The following is a 20,354-nucleotide window of genomic DNA, read 5'->3' on the forward strand; positions in this document are numbered from 1 at the left end:
CTGTGCAAAATGACGGAGGGTCAAAATGTAAACAAAAACTTCATTGAAAAATCCATGGTCACCCCTATAAATAGGAAATGGTGAGACTTGAAAATAGGAAGGGAGTCTGGCATTATGTTCAAAGTACAACAATTTAAGTGAAAACGTCTTGTCCCAGAGTACCCACAGGGTCCCAGGTGGGGTCCAACTAAAAAGTTTCCAATGGCAAGAGAGGTTAAGAAGCTCATCGTTTGCAAGATCTTGTTAAATGAAAGTAGATGGAGCAAGTCTTGACTTTCTACGACAACCCTGTCCAAAATTGTGGCGGGTCAAAACGTAAATAAAAGCTTAATTGAAAAACTATGGCCACCTTGAATCCAAGATGGCCGCTTAAAACCTATGCCATTCATAACAGTACAAATCTAAATCTCTATTTTTCTCTATTATGTATTTAGAAATACTAGGAAGACTAAAGAACAATTGAAATTCGATACACTCCAACTATTATTTCATTCGGTAACAACACATAAATGGTTTCTTCTTAATGCACGTTCGTCACGGTTCTCTCGGCATTATTTACTTGAATATAACGAATATGCGATGAACACACAACTATGACTTCCTACTCATAGTAAAAAAAAAAAAAAAGTTGAATACCTTCGGGTATTTTTCTAATTTTGTCATACTTAGTTCATACAGAAAGAACTTGCTGCACCAGTAAGTTGAGGGCTCTATTGTAACGTATTCGTGATGGTTACATTTGTATGTCATTCGTTGGTTTGATCTCAATACTTCAAACAATACCAAATAAAAAAAAAATCATTTGCAAGATTGGCAAGTAGTACCAAACATATGTAGGTCATTTCAGTACATCGAACTGCGTCAAACTTTGTTGGCTTGGTCACAGTATTCCAAGAAATAACATGTTTATATACAAACTCATTTTTCACGCTGGCAGCCATATTGGATTAGAGATTATACTCTTTGATATTTTGTGGACTATTAGCCATAAACGTTCACTTCTCCAACACCAGTGGTGTGAGCTGGATATGCGTTCGATACATAGTGCGGCATTTTGAACTCAAGATGTCGCGTTTTTGAACATTTTGCATATTTTAGTCACTTACTAATCAACATTAATGCCAAATTTGCTTTCCTAGCTTCAGCAGTTTGGTATGCTTATTCTTTCGATATAGGTTTTAAGCGGCCATCTTGGATTGTTTTCCAATTTGTTTACATTTTGAACCACCGCAATTTTGGACAGGGTTATCGTAGAAAGTCGAGACGTGCTCCATCTTCTTTCACTTAACAAGAGCTTTCAAACGATGAGCTTCTTAACCTCTCTTGCCATTTGAAATTTTTTAGTTGGACCCCACCTGGGACCATGTGGGGACCCTGGGACAAGACGTTTTCACTTAAATCGTTATACTTTGAAAATAATACCACACATCCTTTTCTGTTTTCACATTTGTCTCACCATTTCTGATTTATAGGGGTGACCATGGACTTTTCAATTAAGTTTTTGTTTACACTTCGACACGTCGCCATTTTGCACAGGGTTGTTGTAGAGAGTCGAGACCTGCTGCATTTTCTTTCATTTTACAACAGCTTTCAAATGATATGCCACTTAACCCCCCTTGCCATTTGAAAATTTTGAGTTGGACCCCGTCTGGGACCCTGCGGGGGACCCTGGGACAAAGTTTTTTACCCCAAAAAGTTTGTGTTGAAAATGATGGGATACGTGCTGGCCGAGTTTTCCACTTACCCAACCGTTTCCGAACAAATGACTCGGTTCAAACTATTCTGGCATGTACTATTTTGTAGTTCTTACATTACAAAATATGTTGTAACTCACGATATTCCTCCCGGTGGCACGTCTAACTTTGGGATTCATCTAGTTATAACATTTCAAATGCAAACACAATTGTCTCGTTCGGATATCAGCGGAGCCACTGCGTGACCCTTCCTTGTGAGTTCAGTCATAGTTTAGATTTGGGTACACTATATGTTGTTCTCCAGTTATAAAGCCTACAAGAATTTTTTTGTCTGAAATATATTGGATCTTTTGATCCAATAATAGACCTTCATCCTCCATTTATACATTAAGCAAGTAACAATATAACGTGTACATTACGTGATACACTTTGTATTTTATGGTGTGATGTTTAATAATAAATTATTAACAGAATACCCGTTCTTCGCACGGGGAGAATAGTTTCATTTTGAGCATAAATGACAATGGTATCTGAGTAGGGATTTAAATTGCATCGGAAGTGTTATTGTTCGTCTGAGTGACTCCAAATACTATTTCATCGACAATAATATCGGTATTATTTTTTATCATTATATATATAGGGTGTAACTTAATTAATGTAATGAACGTCTGGAGGTGATTCCTGGACTCGGAAGAAGAATTTAAATGAAACGAAGTCTTTAGCTTATCACAATTATAATTTTCTATGCTAATGGTAACGGATGATCAATGAACGGTTTCCTGTTCAACTTAAGAGTGTGTAAAAATGGAAAAAATAACTTTGATCCAGAGTAGGTTTATAACGACTGTGCATAAGACAGTCAGGGGCAAAAGATCATGTATGATGAACTAGAGTATAAGGGATTCTTCACATAACAACAGTGATTCCCACAAATTATGTGAATATAATTTGAGCCAAAGTAAGCTGCATTAAAAGATTTCCTCCCCGTAATGCGTAAATCCGTGGAAGATAATAACTACGAGTACAGAAGGAATGAAATTCAATGATACTCAAGGTGTTGCTCGTGTTGCACAAGGAAAGAAAGAAATACAATTTCAAATTATCGATTTATTCTGTTTCGTACAAGGTAGGATAACTGTGAAATACTCAGAGGTACCTTGTACAGTATTTGTGCAATGCAGTATGTGTACACGAGACAACTATGAAGAATAACAGTTCACAGTCTGGTATTGTCAACCGTTGACCGCATTGCAAAGATGACATCGGCGAAGCAAATTTTTCCGCGTGTGGTCAAGCACATCTGAAATTTCGTAGATGATTGCCGCACCTATATTAAATCGAGCTACAAGTTCTTCGACTGTCGTGGCCGGAGTTTCATACGTATCCCCGAAATAAAAAAAATCAAGCAGCGTGAGGTAGAATGAACGAGGTTGTCATAACACAGGTTTTTCTCTCCCAATCAAACGATCTGGGAATGTTTCATTTAGGTAAGTCTGCATATTCTTGTCAAAATGTGCAGGTGCACTGTCATACTGAAATCACATCTGCTGTCTTATGTTCAAGGCACATGTTCTATCAATTTTGGGAGAAAATTACGTAAAAATGAAAGATACGTACTCCCACACAGGCAGGCCGGTAATAAATAAGATCCTACCACAAAATTATCCACCATACCACACCAAATTTCTGCTGCTGATCGTTTACTAGAGTTGCATGTGGATTTTTACGCCATACACATGATAGTTTCAAGACGGTCTCTGATCGTTCGACGTACGCTGTCTTCAAGTTCAGCTGTCCATATGAGGCTATTTCCTCCGATTTCACGTACGAGAAACTGAAGGGACCCCTCTTTCGAAGTCGAATATGGAGGCGTGGAAAAATACAAGGAAAGTTACTCTCTTTTGAGGGCGACGGTCACGATATAAACGCCTCGCCTCTGGGCTATTGCCCCTTGCTACCCCATAAATGAGTTGCATATCTGCCAGCTCGTGGACAGGGTAATCTTCCATTGCGCAGGCGTGTACAGGTTAACACAATCAATTTTACTTATACACCAACGTCTACACTTTTACACGACCCTAAATACCTGGACACAACCCTCTACCGTTGAAGGCAACACTTCCCATTTTGTTATACAGCAATTACACGTGTAACAGTAGAGCATCTGACTATGTATATCACTCACAAGTTGCGTAGATGCTTATTACAACTCAGCCATGCTAATTGATGCCATTCCACAATAAAACTGCAAGACAGCCTTCTGCAAGCCACTCGCAATTGACACACAAGGGACGATAGTTCCGTAGGTATTCCTCCGTGTAGGTATTCCATACAGCTCTAAGGTACAAATGGTGATCAGAAAAATGGAAACACCTGAACGAAATTGCAACTTTCGCCACCTTTCGCCTTCAGAACAGCCTTGATGCGACGTGGGATGGAGGCATAGAGGTCGTGAATGGTAGCAAGTGGAATTTTACACCATTCCTCGTGCAAGGCATCAGTCAGTTTTGTGAGAGAGAATGGAGGGGAAATCATCGCTGGAGTCGTGTTTCCAAGACGGACCACAGATGTTCAATTATGTTGAGATCTGGGAATTTGGCGTGCCAGGGGAGGTGTTGAACTTCATCCCGATGTTCCTCAAACCACGCTGCAACAACGCCAGCTGAGTGAATGGGTGCATTATCATCCTGCAAGATGGCGTCATTGTCCGGGAACAATATCCGGACCATAGGATGCAAGTGGTCTCCTAAAATTGCGACATAATTGTTGGCAGTGATTCGTCCGCTAAGTGTGACCACAGGACCCAATGAAAACCATGATATGGCAGCCCACAGCATCACCGAGCCTCCGCCATGTTTCACAGTTGGGCGGAGACACTGCAGATCATAAGCTTCTTTAGGCGTTCTCCACACATATACACGGCCCGTGGTTGGGAACAGGGTGAAGGATGACTCATCCGACCATATCATACCTTTCCAGTTCTCAACGGTCCAAGTTGCATGGTCGCGGCACCATTTGCGGCGTGCGAAAGCGTTATGGTCCCTGATGAGCGGTTTGGCCCGTGCAACACGACCCCGTAAGTTCATGTCATGTAATTCGCGGCGGACTGTGATTGTCGGAACAGGGTGGGGGAGATGCTGATTGAGTTCCTCCGTCACTTGCTCCGCAGTGGTACGACGGTTCTGCGTGACAATGCGCTTTAATACCCGGCGTGACCTATCACTCATGATTTTCTTCCGCCCACTGTACCGCTTCCCCGATGTTAGGGATGGTACCGAGACCGAGACCGAGACGCACTTTTATATACCGAGACGAGACCTAGACCGAGACGGACTTTTACATACCGAGACGAGACCGAGATCGAGACAGACCTCTATAAATCGAGACGAGACCTTGGTCAGTCTCGAAGGTCTCGGTCTCGCCTCGAATATTGATAGTTATTTTGCCTTTATTCAAAATTTATTTCGTTGCTGTGTGAGCTAATATGGGAACGGTTGACTGATGTACAGTGGCGTATTTAGGGGTAGGTATGGGGCTCAAGCCCCTCCCGAAATATATTTATGATCATTTTTTCGCATTACACATACAACACAAAGGATTCTTACCCGTTTCTCAAGCCTCTCCCGAAACAAAATCCACTGCTGTTGTACATAATCTCCTCTCTCTCTCTCTCTCTCTATATATATATATATATATATATATATATATATATATATATATATATAGGCGCAGATCTAGGGGAAATGATAAAGGGAGGGGCTTGAGGGCCGGGAGGGGAGAGGAGGGTCCATACTTTGCCTCTTTATCCAGTGTAAAGCAGGAATGAAGCTCATTTTATTCAGTGTATACCTGAGCGTTAAGGGGGAATATAGCCCCTTGGATCCACGTATATATATATATATATTTAAAATGCTGAAATTTTGTACCATGTTGTGTGAAATATTGAAGGAAAAATTCTTCTAGATACCCTACAATACCACTAGATAAAGAAGCAGTGTTGCTAACGCAAAATAAGGTTTTATTTTCTCAAATTGCATTATGTAAAGTATTACCTATTTCTAATTTAGATATTAAATAAAACCACAATACCACATACATTATTCCGTGTAACAAAGGACAATACAGTATCACTAACATCAACATTTTGGAGATGACTAATAACTCAAATGGAATGGTGCAATGCTCATTATTTGTATTTTAGCGTCAAATACTACGATCATGGCATAATGCATTTCGAATGAATGAAGGAACAAAGTTATAAGAAATGAAAAAAATAACTTTTTCTGAAAACTTTACTTCGAAAACGTGCTGACATATCACGTCTCATCATGTAGGTTCTTCCAAAAGACTTAAGTGATCATAATGTCATTTACAACAATTGTTATTTCAAACCGTTTCAGAGATACCAAACACTTGGATAGTGATTGTTATACTGCTTAAAATATCGTATTTATGTTAAATTTTTATAATGATTAGTGCTTTAGTTTGCTTCTATAACATTACAACAATAGTTTCTGGTGGTTTTAGTTACAAGTCACAGTTCCATTATTTTAAGCAGTGTTGCCATCCTAAATAAATGCTAGATATTATTCTAAATACAGTGAAAATAACGTAGCTAAACTGCAAAATATTTTTAAATTACACGTAATTTGTTTTATGGTACAAGAATGTTTTCAAAAGACGATGTTTTTCACTGTCTTTATAATGTTAATGTTAATGTCAAAGTTTTGGTTCCAGCAATACATGTAAATGCAAATTGTAACTGAAATTAAATGTAACTGATAACTTTTTAGTAACACTAGTTCTTCCCCTTAGCCTTAGGCCTGATATACACAAAACCATACTTAATTAAACGTTCTAATTACACCTTACATTTCACTTGTTTTTTTGTTTGACTACCGACCACCTCAAACTCGATCCATACCATATAGCTATATGCAAATTATTTAAGGACTTACTGTTAGTAATACACACTGTGTTGATTTGTGGTTTGGTTTGTTTTAGTTTAACGTCCCACGATTATGCTAGAGCGTCTAAAGCAGACGTGGAGCGAATGATTATAATGGAATCCGAACCACTTCGGTCGTTCAACTGTACCCCCACCGGAAATCAAATTCGGGACCACGCGAAACGAAGTCAAGCGTGCTAGCCGCTAGACCAAATGGAGGTCCTCATATTGTGTTGATTTAAATCATTGAGTCAGTGTTGTCAGATTCAACACAAAGATCAAAAACTAGCGTTTCAGTGCTCCAAGAGTAGCGGATTTGAAGTATTTGTAGGCCAAATGTATAAAATAGAAAGAATTATTTGGCAATTAATGACTGGTACTAATAAAATTATTTTTAGCATGGGCTGGATAATGTGCTGGACATATTGCCAGAAGTTATGATCGATGGACAAAAACAATTCTAGACAGGATACCACGAGATAGAAACAGCCTAGGAAACGTCCTTATACAAGAAGGCTTGACGAAATCAAGAACAACTGGGGAGTGACCTGAAAAAGAATTGGTCAAGATAGATAGTTGTAGAGAAGACTTGGAAAGACCTTCATCCAGCAGTGGATTGATAATGGTTGATTATGATTATGGCTATGACTTTACTATATCTGGACCTCAGAGGTAAACTAAACCAAGTCACAATTTCGCAATTTTACAGGAGAAGCGAAAATCCGGTTCCTTAACTAAGACCTATAGTACTGTTTTCAAACTATACTAAGCAGTTACAAAGTAATAGGTTGCTTTTAGGCTTACATTATTACACCACTGGAAAGAACATAGTATATTAAAAAAAGTATAGTTAACTCAATTTCGACCAAAAAGTGACTTAGCATAGTCTACCTCTAAAATTTAAAATTCATACATATATATATATATTCATGTATATATAACTTTTACTAGATAAGGTAGGGTAAAAACGGATCCAAAATTTAACGAAATTCGTACAGCGAAAAAAAAAGATATATTGTTGATCCTTCATATTGCAGCAAAACTACGAAAATTAATAGAAAAGAAAACTAGAAAGTTAAGAATCACTTCTTTTGCCGGGACAGAGAAAATAGATACAGATAGCTCGAATTAACTATATACTTATATAATATGTGTGTCCATGTTTCGCAAGTAATTTTCAATCAATATAAAATTTCAGGGTAATGAACGCATGATTAGTTTTCTCTAATAAAGATAACATGCAGCGCTGAGAGCTCAGGAATAAGCTTAATCTATGTTACGAATCTGAATATATGCTTATGTAATACATTACGACATTATGAACTTGTATAAGAAACAGAATGTACTTAAAGTGAGACGCATACTATACGAAGCATCGGACTTTGAATCTAACTTGTTTGGTGATCCAACCAGAGACAACAGACAGCAAAGATGAATGTCGTAGCTTCCACCACATGGTTAAGGAAGTGCCTGTTTTAAAGTGTCAATTAAACACTGAGATGTGAAACGGTAATAAAGCATTTGATCAATTTGAAACAAAATATATTGTAGTAATAATTTACTCTATTTGTTAAGATAATGACCGTTATATTCTGTTTTTAAAATGACAGTCAAAGCAGAATGTATTGGATAGTAACTGAGAAATTGTAAAATTTCAATTTCGGTACGATTAAGTACATTCGTGTTGCTATGTGTTGCGTTATCCGTTAGGAGGTATTGAACAACTCTGTTTCAAAGGAAGGAAATAAACTACTGTATAGTACTGGAGTTAATTTAATAGATTTTAATTGTATAGGCAGTACTGAGGCTATATGAGACAAAGTCTATTACTGAAAGTGAAATATGGGTTACTATTAGGGTTTTATCTCAGGTATATACTATTATACCCACACTGATGATTGAACCTGGAACACACGCATGGAAATCATTAGCGATAGTAAATTAGCTACGAAGAGGTACATCATACCATAATTCTAAATCAAGAATGAAGGCAAAAAATAAGAAGCGAAAACGACAGACTGTACGATAATAATACTTTCACAATTTTAATTTCACACTATTTATTTCGAGACTTTCGAGACGAGACCCGAAACGAGACTGAGACTTGGCCTTCGAGACCAAGACCGAGATCGAGACAAGCATCTGCTCACCGAGACGAGACCGAGACTGCGATTTTTGACTCGAGACGAGATCGAGACCGAGACCGCTACTTATCTACCGAGACGAGACCGATACTGTACAAAGTCTCGTCTCGTCTCGTCTCGATACCATCCGTACCCAATGTAGTTTTCCCGTGTGTTGTGTAGGCCGTCATCACCTTCGACACTGTCCCACGCGACACACCTAACACAGTAGCCACTGCCGTCATATTCACTCCACATAACAGCGCATCAATAATTTGCCCTCTTTGAAAATCTGAGAGGTCTCTCATTTTACACTACCTCCGTCTGCTGCAGCCACTGGACACTGCTGTTCCACTGCGCCTGACGTAGTATGGAGACCGACCTAACACACCACCACCAGCGGTCCGGCGCTGCGGGCGCACGACATCACTGCCAATCCATACATCTGACGTGTTGCCAACTACAGGTGTTTCCATTTTTCTGATCACCATCTGTACATTAGAATGTCGAAAAAAGACTATCCTTTTTTTTTAATGTACTTTCAACGAGCTTTCTTTTAGAAAATTTCTGCAGCAATGACAAAATCAAAATGTAAGTGGTCTACACTAGTATAATATTTTGGTATATTCACAATAGCAATGAAGTTTTTCATAGCTCAGGGAAAAGTTGAGGTTTGCCAACTCGAAGGAAGGGGAAAACGCCATCAAAAGTATTCCTGGGAGAAGATTCACTTAACGGATAAATCAAGTATACTGTTCCAGCGCACTTCTTGGTATCCTTATGCAACGTGTACAACATCCCTTGTTTCTCCACTTTTGTTGCTTCTGTGCACAGAAGTACCATATTCCACGAAATTACATATTACGAGGAGGAAACCGTTTAATGCAGCTTACTTTTGCCCTATATGTATTCACATAATATTTGGAATCCCTGGGTCATGTGGAGAATTCTTTAAAATCAAGTGTGCAGGCGGGACATAGAGCCCGGTTCCTCTATTTACACCTAGAATTCCTTTTCTTTGCTTCAAGAGAGCTTGGTTTCTCCTTTATACCAGCGTTAGGGTCGAGTCGAGCCAAATCTGGTGTGTAGTTTCGAGTATTCTCTTCAAGTATCTTGCATAGACAATATAGGTTATCAATGATACTAGTACTACTACTAGTACAACTTTTATTATTATTAATAATAATAATAAATAATAATTATAATTATAATTATAACAACACTATGATTAAACATGAAGATACGCGGTCTGTATTTGAATACTAAAAAACTAGTTGATTGCTAACCTCGGTAGTCGTGAATTCTAGGAGTCAAGGATATTGTTCACGAGCTTGTGATTTGGGTTGAGGGTTTAGGTTGAGTATTCGAGCTCAAGCCAAACATTGTTAAAAGTTATAGGGCACTGGCCAAATATCTTCAAAACTGTTCGCCCCGAGTTTACAATTGTCAACAACTTGAGCAGCTCGGCTCACAGCGCACTCACTATCGACCCGAACCGAGAAGTGAGCCGAGCCAACAGCTCACCGAACCGAGTCAGCTAGAGCCTTCGGCCCAGATGAGCCGAACCGAGCAGATGGCTCATCCCAACCAAGCCAACTCGAGCCGATGGTTCACCCCAAGCGAGCCGGCTCGAGCCATCGGCTCAGTTATTACTTCCCAATTGAGCTTCTTATTAAAAAAATCTCTTGTGGTCTCGATATCGAGACGAGAAGACATGCGAGCAGTGTTTCCTTAGTGAGCAACATTAAAAGTATTCCATATTACTACTTAGCTTACATTTCTCATGGCTTTCGCTTTCTAGTGTAATCAGGCCATGATTTCAAAACGAGTTAAAACGTAATAATAATAATAATAATAATAATAATATTAATAATAATAATAATAATAATAATAATAATAATAATTACAATAAATATAAGTATTCCATACGTATAGAAATGCTTTTGACCAAGCACACAAGAAATTATATTTTGTCCATTTAGCACTATCATTCTTTTGTCACTCACAATTATTAATATTCATATAGTAAATATCTTATAATTCTTATATTTTAAAATCAATTGACAGGACTCTGATTGCTTTTATGAGAAATAAATCTTTGGTTTTATAGATCCTACGCAGTGGCGATGATCGTGCGTCGTTTCGGTCCTATGCCGTTTCGGTCCTGCGACGTGTCGATCCTGTGCCGTTTCGATCCTGTGCCGTGTCGATCCTGTGCCGTTTCGTTCCTATGCCGTGTCGATCCTGTGCCGTTTCGGTCCTATGCCGTGTCGATCCTGTGCAGTTTCGGTCCTATGCCGTGTCGGCTCTATGCCGTTTCGATCGTACGTATTCTATGCATATAACTTGCACAGGCATAGAATCGACAGGAATTTATAATTTGTAAGAGCAAAGATTAAACAGATAATAAAAATATTATTTTTTTTAGGCACAAGATTAAAAGTTAAATTATTTCAGAGCAGCGGCGTGAGAGCAAAACGGCACAGGACCGAAACGGCATAGGATCGACACGGCGCAGGACCGAAACAGGTTTCTGAGCCGAATTGTCGGTCGTATGCCGTGTCGATCCTGTGCCGCATCCCCAAATGTTCTATACAAGTCAGAAAATTGTTTATTGTTCTGTACTAACACGAGAATACCAGAAACAACTATAGAGTTTACTTTATTATACAGTGTCTGTATGTTATTGTAGATGCTTATTTAACAAATCACTTGAAAACACAAGCTTTCGGAAATGAGAGTGTAGGGTGAAAGGAATAATAAGTTTTAGAGTTGCATATGAATTGAGGTATTATTAGTGTATACTTATCGTATTGATTATAGTTTTATAACGTTATCTTCCTATATTCTTGTGAAATTAGTACTTTTCATTTGTAGCTAATGTTACACACATTCTAGGATAAATTAGAATATTATTATTATTTGTTTTACTTAACTTTAAGAATGGTTGGAATTGATTGCACGTTTTAAATATTCGTCAGTACTAGATAAGAAGTATTAAGATATCTTGACTATGAACTTGACTTTCATAGGACGTATTTCTTATAACAAGAGTTTATTGTTTGAGAAAATTATGGCTCGTTTTTAATTGACCTGCACGATAGTAATATTTGTAGGCGGCAGCTAGGAAGTAGTATAGTTAACGGCAGCCAGTATTTTGCTTGTAAACTGCTAAATCAGTGACTAGTAGACTGCAGCGTCTTCCTTTTGTAATAATAGCTACTTGCTTACCAAATCTTTAGATCGACTTACAAACTAAAGGCATTTATTAGCGACACCTCCGAGTTAAAGGAGATATTGGTAATTAATGCATTATCCATGAAATATTAAGACCATGATTGACAGACTGAGACTTTTTGCTTTGGTTTAGTTTAACGTCCAACGGCTATACCTGCTAGACTAAAGGAGACTTGGACCTATCGATTATAGTGGAATACGAACCACTTTTGTCGTTCATTTGTATTCCCACCGGCAATCGAACCCGGGACCACGCGAACCGAAGTCAACCGTTCTAGCCACTAGGCCAAGCGGGGGTTTTGGCGGAGTGAGAAATCATGCTTTATAACAAGAACTGCCTTTTTAAGGAACATTTTGATTATGTTAAAATTAGTTGTATATTAGCGACACATGTGAGCTATAAGTAGAAGGCTGAGCGGACAATGAATGGTATTTGTTTGTTAAATAGGAACGGGTTTGACAGACTGAGACGCTTCACTTTAAGAATTAGTTGTTTATCAAACCTCAGGTATATTAGACAGCGCAGCTATTGAGAACTAATAGCATGTCTCTGACAATGAAGTTATTAGTGAAAACAATATCATTGGACCATCTTTTTCTAATATCAAAGCTATTTTATTTAATGTGATGAATTTTCAAGATATTAGTTTATTTACTTTAGTATGATACTGCAGTACAACTTGATGTGATTCATATAGTTTGTGTAAACGATTTTAATACTATTTATATTCTGATAACTGATTATGTATAATATGATACAAGTTGAAAAATGGGTTTGTGAAATACATTTTTATTACCAATTATTTAATGCGCCTAGGAATAACATTAGAAGATTCGTAAACCAAGAAGTAGAGATAAATTTTACAGGGTGAGACAAAAAAATATGTTAACATTAAATAGGGGCTTACTCACGTGAAATTACAATGCAAGGATTTGGTTACAGGGTTTCAATTTGGCACCCATCCCGCTCAATGCACTTATGGAGTCTGTACATTGTTGATTGTATGGTCCTATGCGCCATTTGGGCAGGAATAGCAGCGATGACCTGAGTATTGCGGTGCTTCGGTCATCCAAGTTGCTAGGTTTTCTGGCATACACAGGGGCAGGGCGCCGTCTTGCTGAAAGTACCCTCGCTGGAGAATGGAAAGTGGTGCGTTCTCCTCCAAGAACACGCTGAGCATGGCAAGGTAATTCTCTCCCCTGACGGTGCCTTCTTCAAAAAAGGAGGGTCCAATCACTCCAAATTTGTTCGTTGCACACCTTCACCTCACTGCACTGCAAACGATCACTTTGGGGAAATCCTGCATGTGCTCGCAAACTTTCTGCGGGAGCTTAGCCCAGATGACAAAGTTGTGTTTTTTTCACACCACCGCTGATATGGAGTGTTGCTTCGTCAGAAAACATGAACAGAATGCCCTGCACCACACGCATCACTTCCAAGATAATTTGTGCAGCATTCAGACATGCTTGCTTGTCCGCGTTTGTGAGATGCTGCACAATCTGCAAGTGGTATGGCTGCATTTCTAAATCACGGTATAAAATTCTAACCACTGATTAGGGATGGTACCGAGACCGAGACCGAGACGGACTTTTATATACCGAGACGAGACCAAGACCGAGACGGACTTTTATATACCGAGACGAGTCCGAGACCGAGACGGACTTTTAAATACCGAGACGAGACCGAGACAGACCTCTATAAATCAAGACGAGACCGAGACGAAACTTAGGTCAGTCTCGAAAGTCTCGGTCTCGTCTCGAATATTGATATTGATAGATACTAAATTTGCCTTCACTCAAAATTTGTTTCGTTGCTGTGTTAGATAATATGAGAACGGTTGACTGATGTACATTGGCGTATTTAGGGGGTGGTTATCGGGCTCAAATCCCTTTTGAAATAAATTTGTGATAATTTTTTGCATTGCACGTACAACGCAAATATTTCTTACTCGTTCCTCAAGCCTCTCCAGAAATAAAATCCACTGCTGATGCAAATGAAAATAGAATTCTCTCTCTCTCTCTCTCTCTATATATATATATATATATATATATATATATATATATGGTCGCGGTGCCACCCAGGTTCGCCCTGCATAGGTTCCCAGGGCCCAACTTTAATTTTAAATGGAAGCAAGGGGTGAGTGGTACCTCGTTCGATAGACCTTGAAAAACTAAAAAGCGTTGTGGCAAAAGATCTTTCATATCGGGCACTGTATTCAAAATGGCCGACAAGTTGCCTCTATCAGATACAGTAAAACGTGCAGTACCACTAATATGAAAACGGTTGAACATATATGAACCGAACAAAAACTCAAATAGAAAATGTAATGTAGCACATTGATTGATATTGTCGCGGAGGCTCCCAGGGCCACCCTTCATGGGGGCCCAGGGCGCAACCTCAAAATTGTAAATGGAAATATGGGGTGAGTGATACCTCGTTCAACATATCTTTAAAAACTGAATAGTGCTGTTGCCAAATATTGTTCATATGGGTCACCGTTTTCAAAATGACCACCAAAACATGGTACCTGCATCAGGTAAAACGTCCAGTATCACTAATATGAAAACACCAGAACAAATATTCGAATAGGAAATCACAGAGGGTATTTATCATTGTATAGCTCGGGAATGTTGCAACAGTCGAAAAGATGATTAGAGTGAAAGTGTCATAATGGGAAGGAAGAAATCTAACTCCTAGAAATTTATCCTAACCTCACTCCGTGAGTGAAGCGGGAAGGATCGGTGAAGTTGCAAATGAGAGCCTTAGTTTTTTCAAATTGTATCTACGAAACAAAGTTATTTGAAATGTGTTTTTATAAAAGATAAATGTCTCTGTAATGGCATAAAGTATGTACAATTCTTGATAAATGGTACCTTCCATTTTGATTGCAGGCAATGGTTGGATGCAAAAATGAATCAACTGAAATGCGAAACCAATTTGTCGAACAATGCAATTTTAGAACAATGTTTGCAAACGTTGGTTTTGTTCAACAGTCGTCTGCATGATATTGGTTCGCTTCTTTTATTTCTATGTCTTCTTGCATGTGATAGAACATAAGTTTCACTGAGATGTCCACAGTTACATTCCGAATAACTTTCAACGGTAATTTCAGTTGTGATCCTTAGTAACGAAACGGTACATACTGATGCAAATATGTCCCAAAAATCTTGCACGCATTGCGTTAAATTATCAGGAGCGAAGGGGCGGGCAAAATGATGTTAAACTTGAATTTCACCTTATTTTTATTCACCTTATTTCACTTTATTTTTCACATTATAGTACCAGTCATTTGTACACACAAGTGTTTCAGACAAACCATATCTATTGCAAATAAAAGTGAGGTTCTCATTTGAGATTTTACCATTCATTCCCGCTTCACCCACTTACGGACAGAGATCGGAAAGATAATTTTCTATCATTTACTCTTTTGCATCATGTTAATTATACTTTAATAATCTTTTTCTCCGTTGCACTATACTCGAGCCATGGAATGATAAATACCCTCTGTGCTTCCCTATTCGAGTTTTATTCCGTTCATTTATCTCCAACTATTTTCATATTAGGGGTCTAGTGGTACTGGACGTTTTATCTGATACAGGCACCATGTCTTGGCGGCCATTTTGAAAATGGTGACCCATATGAAAAACCTTTTGATACAATACTGTTTAGTGTTTCAAAATTTATCCAATAACGTATCACTTGACCCATATTTCGGTTCAAAATTTCTAAGTTTGGCTCTCTTGAAAGGCAGCCGTGAATCACTGCGAGAACATTGCTCGACGCACCCCATGCCTTTTCTGTTTCACTTTCTGACTGTTCGTTTATCTCCAACTGTTTTCATATTAGTGGTACTGGACGTTTTATCAGATACAGGCACCATGTTATGGCGGCCATCTTGAATACGGTGACCAATATGAAAAATCTTTTGCCACAACGCTTTTTACTTTTTAAAGATCTATGGAACGGGGTATTACTCGCCCCATGTTTCCATTTAAAATTTTAAGGTTTGGCCCTGGTATCCCATGAAGGGCGGCGCCGCGACAACACCATTCGGTGTGCCCCATGTCATCTCCTATTTGAGTTTTTGTTCGGTTCATTTATGTTCAACCATTTTCGAGATATCTCCGTGGAAAGATTAATATGGGCCATCCTATATATATATAAATATATATATATATATATATATATATATATATATATATATATATATATATATATATATATATATATATATATATATATATATATATAGCAGCGGGCCCAGTATATGATCAAGGGAGGGGCTAAACCATGGTTTCCCGCTTTATCCAGTGTAAAGAAAGTAGGATTGAATCCCATTTTATCCAGTGTATACCTGAGCTTTAAGGGGGGCTATAGACCCTATAACCCTCCCCTATGATCTGCGATATATATCCAGCGATCTGCGATATCCCTTAACGCTTATATATATAAAAAATGCTGAAATTTTGTACCAAGTTGGAAATTCTTCTAGATACTCTGCAATATCACTAGATAAACAATGTTGCTAAAAGCAAAATAAAGTTGTATTTTCTCAAATTGCGCTACGTAAAGTATTACATATTTCTAATTTAGTTATTTAACAAAACCACAATAGCCCATACATTATTTAGTGTAACAAAGGACAACACAGTATCATTAACATCAACATTTTGGAAATCTCTAACAACTTAAATGGCATGGACGGTGCAATGCGCATCAATTGTATCTTAGCGTCAAATACTGTGATCATGATTTAATATATTTCGAATGAATGAGGGAACAAAGTTACAAGAAACGGAAAATTTAAATGTTTCTAAAGACTTGACTTCGAAAACGTACTGACGTATCACGTCTCATCATGCAGATGCTTCCAAAAAACTTATAACGCGAAAAGACTTATAATGGCGAAATGCTTATAACGCCATTTACAACAACTGTTATTTCAAATCGTTTCAGAGATACCAAACACATTGGTAGTGATTGTTATACTGCTTAAAATGACATATTTGTATTAAATTTTTATAATGATCATTGCTTTCCTTTGCTTCTATAACATTACAACAATAGTTTTTGGTGGTTTTGATTACAACAAGTGGCAGTTACATTATTTCAAGCAGCGTTGCCCACTTAAATAAATTGCTAAATATTATTCTAAATATGTGCAAATAACGTAGATGAACTGCAAGATATTTTAGAATTACTCGTAGTTTGTTTTATGGTGCAAGAATGCTTTCAAGAGAAGACGTTTTTCATAGTCTTTGGGCTACTTATAATGTTAATGTTTAAGTCTTTGTTCCAGCAATACATGTAATTGCAAATTGTAACTGAAATTAAATGTAACTGATAGATTTTCAGTAACATTAGTTGTTCCCCCTAAGCCTTAGGTTTGGTGTACACTTTATATTAAGACCGTGCTTAATTAAAAGTTCTAATTACACACTAATTACATTTCACTTCCTTTAGTTTGACCACCGATCACATCAAACTCGATCCATACCATATAGCTACATGCAATTATTCAAGGACTTACAGTTAGTAATACACAGTGTTCACTTTTGTTTTGTTTTGTTTTAGTTTAACGTCCCACATTATGCTAGAGCGGCTAAAGGAGATGTGGAACTAATGATTATAGTGGAATCCGAACCACTTCGATCTTTCAACTTTATCCCTACCGGAAATCGAACTCGAGACCACGCAAACCGAAATCAAGAGTGCGAGTCGCTAGACCAAATGGGGTTCTCACATTATGTTCATTTAAATCATTCAGTCAATGTTGCCAGATCCGAAGATTAAAAAGTAGCGTGTCTGTACTCCGAAAGTAGCGAATTCGAACTATTTGTAGCCCATATAATTGAATACTGATGATGCTAATGAAATAATTTAATATGAGCTGGAAAATGTGCTGGACGTATTGCAAGAAGAAATTATGATCGACGGACGAAAACAATTCTAGACTGGACACCACAAGACAAAAACAGCCTAGGAAACTTCCGTATACAAGAAGGTGTGACGAAATCAAGAGCCACTGAGGAGTAACCTGGAAAAGAATTGCCCAAGTTAGATACAGTCGCGGCCACCGATAAGCGACCCTTACCCATACCCTTCGTAAGAAACAGCCCCTTCCGCAATCATGACCACAAGTGACCACAAAAGTGTTTTCTGCACGTGCTGAGGGACAAGGTTGTCACATCTTTTCTTGAAAATGTCTGGATACCATATGTTCTTTCTTCTAGAGAAAGCCATTGAGAAAACCGTAGTAGAAACGTGAATTGTGTAATAAAAAGTGATCTAAGAAAAATGTTAAATGATCGAGTGCCAACAACAATTCAAATAGGGCGAAAATACCAAAACTGAACACGAATTATTTATGAGTTTTTAAAAAGATATATACACTACTATGTTTACTACACTACTATATTATCTACACTATTATATATAAAAAGGATTAAAGTGACTTACTCATCAATAACTAAGACAAACTATTATAGATAGAAACATGAATTTGTAAGAATGTTCCTTTGTCACAAAATCAAGAGCTAAGAAAAGATTTGTTTGAAATGTGTCTTACAGGGAAGTAAAAAGAGGATTCAAATACTTCTTTGCTAAGAATAAAGTATCTCACGAATCCTTGAAGTTATTTTTTTTATTCCGTTGCTGAGAAGGGGAAATAGGGTCATTTTCTATAATATTATACGTATAATTTTAGTTTTATTAAAGAAAAAGTATCAGGTAATTAAAAACAAACATTAGTGCAAAATATCAGAAAGTTGCAGATTTGATTAGCAGTTGGTTGATAAAGCTGCCAGTAAATTGAACTTAAAACAAAAATTTAAAACAGGCTATTGTGAAAATGATGTATGTAAATACTCTACTATTGTATGGAAATTAATATAATTCAATCGCTATCAAATGTCTTACATGAAAACGTATCCTAAGGTTAGTAGCTTGGACTAGATTTATGGTTCTCATCACTGAAGCCAATAAATGAGCGATATTAAAGAAATGTTGTTTAGATTTATTGTATATTATTCTGATATGTAGTCTCTTTTCACTTAAGGCTACTGGTTTGGGAGGTGCGAAAACGAGTTAACTCAGTGTTGTTCACGAGAAGAGACGTCTTGAAGAAGTATCGTCTCGATTCTCAAAGAATTTTTTCCGCCTCGTCTCAAAATAATAATAATAATAATAATAATAATAATAATAATAATAATAATAATAATAATAATAATAATAATAATCTTGTTCAGTAATTTTATATTCTTGTAAAAGTAATTTTGGTGAATTTTTGAACTTAGCGATAAGAAATTTAAATGCTTTATTGGGATAGGTGTTAAATAATTAGTATTAATTAAAAAGATACATATCGCCCAGGTGTTTTAACCATTGTTCATATCGAAACCAGGTCTGTAGCTAGGATGGCCAGGGAGATTTTCTCCTCTTCGACTACCTTCAGCCCTCCTGAAACTTTCACTTATTTGTTGGTGTGTATATCAAATAACTGCTTCTGTTATTTTCGGCCTTCGAGTAATGAATCATAAAAAGATAAAAGAAATATTGAACTCCCAGTGGTAATAAAATAAAACTGCCAGTATTACTCTAACTCAGGGTTTCTCAACCTCGGGGTCGCGACCCCCCAGGGTTTCATATGGGTCACTAAGATAAACGGAAGAGATAAATATGATTAAAATCTAATATCGGAAAATATTTTAAATATTATTTTGAATTTTGTTCTGATAGGCATATTTTTATTTTAATCCTTACTGTTAACAACAACAAATATGTCTACTAAATATTTTCAACAGGTGCAGAGTTGTTTAAAAAATTAACTTAAATGAAAGAGGTATGATATGAAACTAATGAGAACTGCATATTGAAACACCAGAAAAATCAAGTCATTTAGAATACTCAATAACTTGTTTTAACAACTGTTCAAGCTTTTTCCACGAAAATTAGAAATTACTTTTTTTTTTACCATACATCCAAAATTAAGGCTAAAGTTTTAAAATTTTCAAAAGGTCTCCATTTTGAAACAGTATAACGGATCGGATTCAATATTTGTAATATGAATGAACTGACTAAATTTGGTTTCAATCCATTCGCTTTTAGCGAAGTTACTGTATCCACTATATACAAGAAATGGATTCTGTTATTATAGAAATAGATGGACGTCGTGAGATCTTCGCAATAGGTATATTAAAAATCCCATACAAGCTTATTACAAACCAGAAATTATCATGGGGTCGTTGGTAAGAGGATGTGATAAAATGGGAGTCGTAATAGAAATTATGTTGAGAACCACTGTTCCAACTGTATATGAATTCTACAAGAGCGAATGTTATCAAACATATTAC

The 20,354-nt window shown here is 37.3% G+C and overlaps 1 protein-coding gene across 1 annotated transcript in view; it reads left to right on the forward strand.

The window, feature by feature from the left end:
- The window catches only part of TrpA1 (Transient receptor potential cation channel A1), a 246,610-nt gene that overhangs the window by 161,541 nt on the left and 64,715 nt on the right, over positions 1 to 20,354 (forward strand). The window lies entirely within an intron of this gene.

This window comes from Thermobia domestica, chromosome 17 (assembly GCF_964235325.1).
Source record: "Thermobia domestica chromosome 17, izTheDome1.hap1.1, whole genome shotgun sequence".
Taxonomy (NCBI): Eukaryota; Metazoa; Arthropoda; class Insecta; order Zygentoma; family Lepismatidae; genus Thermobia; species Thermobia domestica.